Consider the following 6,309-nt stretch of genomic DNA (forward strand, 5'->3'; position numbering starts at 1 on the left):
CCATCGGCGCCAAGTCTTGCTCAAGCTTCACCGTCACACGCGGTCCCTCGCTTCGAAGCCTCTGACTTGCCCTTCACTCTTGCAACCGGTCCATCGAGCCAAGCCTCATCTTGATCTTCTCCACCTTGGTCATATGACTCCATGTCATGTCTCATATGCAATGAGCTCGTCCATCATCACATAATCACCTGTGGACTAATCTCCTGTGTATCTCACATAAATACTATTAGTCCACCTAAGTTGTCACTCAATTACCAAAACCAAACAAGGACCTTTCACCCATAAGGCCACTAGCCGACCCCCATCGAACGGGGCACGGACATCCACTTGGATTCACCCGTTTGCAGCTCCCGGGGAACGTCGATACTCGCCCATCGAGGGTAGTGCGACGTGACCCACCCCTCCTCCGAGCGAAAGGAAGAATGAGGGGCGTAATTATAAGACGAGAAAGAACCTGATCGACCCTTGCGGGGAAAGGGCTCGGGGGCTTCCTCGCACCATGGGAACAGGCACTACGTGTAAAGAACACACAACCTATCCCTCAAATACTCCCGACTACTTCACTTAGGGGTAAAAGCCTTTGAAGGAATAACACCATTCCTCCAAAAGGCTCGGGGGCTACACCCGGCGGGTGCGCTCGCGTGCACCCCCCGGAGAAAGTAGAAAAGCTCTCACTGAGCAAATTGGTCCCTCAAAGAAAGAGAAGAACCTTCGAAGAGGTAAACTCACCTCTTCAAAGGCTCGGGGGCTACTGTTGGTACCATAAAAAGGGATACCCAAATCAGAACAATAAAAATCACAAAAAGACAAAACAAACCATCCACGATCACCAGGGTGCGGGCCCCACCTCATCTGACTCCTCGGTCTCGGGCCCAAATCACGGCTCGCCCGACCCCCTGGCCTCGGACGTAAGTTCCATCTCGCCCGACCCCTCTAGGGCTCGGACAACAGACACCGCCTCGCCCGACCCCCTGGGCCTCGGGCGCAAGTTCCGTCTCGCCCGTACCCATGACGTGACAGGCGTAGTGACTCCCATATCGCAGCAGGGCATGGAGGTGACTTTTCCAACCACCCTGGTCACTGCAGCCTTACCTCTTTCACTGTGTGACCTTACCTCTTTCACTGTGGTGTACCGCCCCACAGTAAAAGAGGAATGGGAGAGATTAACCAGTGTCACTGTTAGCTATCTCTTCCCACTGTTAACAGGACAGGCAGCAGTATCACCGATCCGACCCCCACGACACCAACAGGGCTCGGTAACCCTCCACAGGAGCAGCCATATTGTCAGCCATGCCTCAAGGACGGGATGGGCAATTTTCTACAGGGTCGGGACTGTTGCTTCACCGCTCAGCAGAAGAAATCTCCAATCACTCTTGTAAATCCCTGCCTCCCCTTGAGGCTATAAAAGGGGAGCCAGGGCTCGCAGCCAAGAAAGGTTGATCCACATAGCACAAGTTCAATCATATAAACACCACAACTCCCAGCGGGTCCTCATGCAGGGTAGCTAGCAGCGCTCTGTCCACATCACAAAGCCGAGACCTGGGACTTAGCCCTCTCTCGCAACCTGCTTGTATTCCCCTACTACAAGCACCTTTGGGTACAAGGCAATACAGACTCCCGATCTCACTGGACGTAGGGCATCCTTAGCCCGAACCAGTATAAATCCTCTGTGTTCCACTTGCATCACCATTCAGGCTTAGGTAGTCACGCATTCTCATACTTGTTTGTGTCTAGACCCCGAGTCCAGACACCGACAAGAAGCTTTGAAAAGAGCGCACTAAACGACGTAGCTCGATACTACGATCGTAAAAGAGCAAGAACAATAGAGAGCGGAGCTATCAATAAAGAGCTACCGTTAGCGAGGACACATCTATCGAGAGGTTCGAAGTAAAACAAAGAAGATAAACTATACGCTGGATGTGTTTGATTTGATGAAAAAAGGTGATGGACATTTGTCTCAAAGTTGAATTAACCGATTTATGTATGATTATAAAAGATGAAGTATAGCTTTACTCATATTCAATTTATAAATAATTCAGAGTACAAAGTCATTTAAGAATTTATAATTTTAGAAAGCATAAAATATGCAAAGAGCAACTAATCGATTCACTATATATTTCAAGGTTAATCTAAACAAGTCATAATTGAAAATTCATTTATGTTGATATTAATTATATTAACATTCTTTATTAAAGACTAAACTATATAACTAAGTCACTTTTAATCCAAAAGGCATTAGATAGATATTAACTAAATTAATTACATGCTTCATATTTAATTAAACCAATTATAAGAAACATTTAAGTTAATATTAACCAAGTTAATATTTGTAAACCCTAAATGCTTATTTAATTAATTAAAAAGGGTACTTAATAAATATTAAACAAATTAGTTATATTCATAAACATGGAACATGAAAAACAGCATCACTAATAAGTCGCCACAGTCGCAAAGCAATAAAAACGGAATTATAACGCTAGTTCGTTTTAATTGACATAGTTATTAAGTAAATATTAATTAAATTGTATTTAAATCAATAAATTCAGAAATAAGTTAGACGATACGAAAATAAAGTAACTTGAACCATATAAAATAATCGATGGCAAAACTGTAAGCATCTTCTACCTCCATCCACCTCCTTCAGGTACGCACACGGGGAAGTGCTCTCCTGCACATCATGGGGAAGGGGAGGCTCGGCCGGGACTTGGCCAGGCTGGCGGCGCAGCAGCACGCGGCCGTGATGACCCGCGCACGGGGCTGGGGCAAGGGCCCACACGACGGCCTGCAGCCGGAACGGTAAAGTTCGTCGGAGAAGAGAGAGAGGAGAATGGGAACTGGCCAAACGGACATGGATTCGCAAAAGAACCTTAGAATGGTGACGGTTTTCATAAAGAACGATGGAGGTGGTCGAAAAAGCTCGCCGAACTTTCACCGAAAAAGTTCACCTGAGATCTGAAACTTCGGCGATCAATCTACGTGGCTACGAGCGGTGGCTCGGAAAAAGGATTGCAGTTTTGAAATCAGCGAATCGAGGGCTACGCAGGCATATATATGGGTCTAGGTTTTCGAGACTTTTTGAAATTTCTTAATTTCGGGATTTATAAAAATCATTTTCAGTTCAAAAATAATTCTAGAAAAATCTGAAATCATTTTAAATCCTTGAAAAATATTTTCAAAATTCCAAAAATTCAAAAAAAAACTTGTAGAGATAGATTGGGAGATTGTGAATCCAAATAAAGTTTTTAGAGTCCATAAAAAAGTATTTTGAAGTATCTAAAAATTAGATTTTGCTCTAGGAAAAATGGAAAAAAACCGGAAAAGTTTAGGAAATTCTCGGGAAGGATTGAACGGCGTCTAAATGTGTTTTTTAAAAAATCTTAGCACACACAAAAACAACAAACTCAAAAAACAAAACAAGCATCACATCAAAAGGTCGATACAATTATTTTTTAGGAAAGCATCATTTTCCTAACTGGAAATCTTTTTTTTGGAATTCCTAAATAAAAATCTAAGCTAATGTTGAAAAATTTATCCACATATGAAAAACCATTCATTTTATTTAGTGTTTTATAACAACAACCCAAAATAGAAATTTTAGGGTGTTAGACTTGCAGTCTTAGAAAGTTACTTTTCATAAATGCATTAAAGTTATATTCACCTGGTCTAAAGGCCAGCGTGCTTCAATAACTTTAATGTGGATTATTAGTCTATTTAATTGCTTAATTGAATTCCATGCGTGCGCTATTTGTTTAAGCTTAACTAGATCGGCTATTTAGGCCATACAGGATCCATAAAGCACGAACAAGATCTATCTATATAGTCATAATTAAATTTGATTTCATTATCAGACTTAATTGTGATTAAATAAATATCTTAAACGTACAACATGTAACAACCAAGATTAACATATTAGTTGACTTAGATTTAGGTAGTTATTTAATATTTGATAAAGAAACTTTACTATTAAATACATTAAGGTTCAAACTAATCTGTTGAATCTTGATTGGGTGGAATATTATTGTAACAAATAAAATATTAATTCAAACAATATTGATAACTTATTGAATCTATTAAATCACCAATTTAATAGAGCCGATAACTAACTTAGACAGATCCTTTGTAAGAGATTAGAACAATACAACCTTACAAATAAAATCTAAGTCGATAACTAGTTCAAATTGAGCTTAACACGAGTTCGAATGATGCAGCCGTGATAAACTAAACATGAATCGTGACAATACTTACAAGCAAACCGAAGGTCAAAATCAACCAATGCAGCTCGATTTGTCGAAAGTTTTGTCGAGATCTACTCTTACTCCTACTCTAGGGTTGGTGGCTGGAGCCGAAAAGGTGTTGTATTGAATTAGTGTATATTTTTACAAGGAATGGGTCTCTGATATTTATAGCCCAAAAACCTAATCATATGTCCTAGTATTACACGACTACTTAGAAAAGGTAACTCAAACTCCAATTCTTCCTTGTAATGAAACCCGACACGTCTTCCCTCGTATCCTGCCTTGATCGACTATCTTCATCCAAGCTTCTATTTAGTCGATTCACTATCCAACCACTCTTTCCTTCCATCAGGTAGATTCACAGGCAGATTCTATCTCACCAAAATTTGGAATTAACACATGCCCCCCCAATTTTGGAATAAAATTGATTTTATTCCAAAACTGGTAATTATCCGATTCCTAATCAAAACTAGCACGGACACAGTGATGACTCTGTTTACTCCTCAGTTCCTTCCTGTCCGCCAGTCTTAAAAGCTAGGGCTTCCCTCCAAGTTATTCTAGACAGAAATTCGAAACCCATACAATCCGCACAATTTCAACATCATCCAATCAAGCTCCAATTCGGTGATTTCTTCAACCTGATGGCGTCAATCGACAATATTCTTGAGGTGGTTTTCCTTCTTTCGCTCTTTTTTATTTCTCTTGCTCCTTCAATATTTTCTCATTTTCCCTTTACTTTCAAAATCTTCAAAACCAGATCTTCATCCCCCCTTGAAGACAATCTGCAAAAAATCTTTTTAGGCCTCATGGGTAACCCAGATCCAAGCAGAGCAATTATCGCTGAAACTAATAGAATCCCTTTCAAGCATTCCAATATGCATCCAAATCTCTAGGACAAGAATTCCTCTATAAGGAATTGGCCATCAATCATCCCAAGTTGGAGGAACTGGTTGATCAAGGTATCAGCCAAGAAAAGAATAGATTTGGCAGCTCGCAACTTGGATCAGTGCATCTCCTTGTCTCTTTCTGACATCGAGAAGAACGACCCCATGCTCAGAGCTGCCTGTTTTTTCTGATACAGCACATACAATGTTTTCTTCTTCATGCAAGGCTTGATGTCCCCAATTTTAGCCGATGTACTCCTTCTAAGGAATTAACTGCATGTCATTCTGCCTTCCACTTATCCTTTTATATATAACACCGATGCCTCCGAGGGGAAAATCACTCAGCCCTTGGTCTTTCATCTTCATCCTCTCGACCTTCAAATCATCCACCTTCCATCAAACCCTAACTTAACCCAATGGCAGACAGTAGGGACAAGTGTCCATCATCACCCTCCTCCTTCGAGGAGGTGAACTCTACACAGTGCCGAGGATTGAACTGGTAATCTGAACATTTCATCTTCTTCTATATTCAATCATTACTTATTCTTTTATTCTTCTGCAGCCTTGCCCCCTGAGCTGATTTTGGGGTAGGCCCCAGCCATCCGGCAAGGACAACATCAGCATCTTATCTACCTCCGACAGCAGTAGCCTTTGAGGAAGCTACTGCGAACCAGGCAGCCAAAGCAAGCCAGGCGGCTTCAGAACCGCTCGACCACGAAGACGCTTCGGGGCATGACGGCATCTTCGACAACGAGGACACCTGGGATTTCCTCCAGCGTCTTCGTGAAGCCTAGAACCTCTACTCCAATGAGTGCAAGAGGTTCCATCGTCTCCAGGAGCAGCTCAATGCCCTGGAGGTGGTGTTAGAGGACACCGAGGGATCTTTGGCCCGAACCAAGGATCAACTGGTAGAGTCTGACTCTGTAGTTGTCAGTAAGTATATTTTCTTGCACTTTCCTTAGATGATCAACTCTTTTGCTGATCTTTCCGTTTTGTCGATCGCAGGGCTCTAGGAGCAGTTCAACACACTCACCCCTGCCATCAACACAATTACCAAAATGATGGACACGCGCGGGGAGACCCAGGTGGGCGCCTTCAGGATGTCCCCAACCGCATTCAGGAAGTAGCTCTCCATGGCGTCCGCTCTGGAGCAGCAGGCGCACTGGCAGCTGCTCAACTCCGCCTCGGAG

The sequence above is a fragment of the Sorghum bicolor genome, chromosome 8 (genome assembly GCF_000003195.3).
Source record: "Sorghum bicolor cultivar BTx623 chromosome 8, Sorghum_bicolor_NCBIv3, whole genome shotgun sequence".
Taxonomy (NCBI): domain Eukaryota; kingdom Viridiplantae; phylum Streptophyta; class Magnoliopsida; order Poales; family Poaceae; genus Sorghum; species Sorghum bicolor.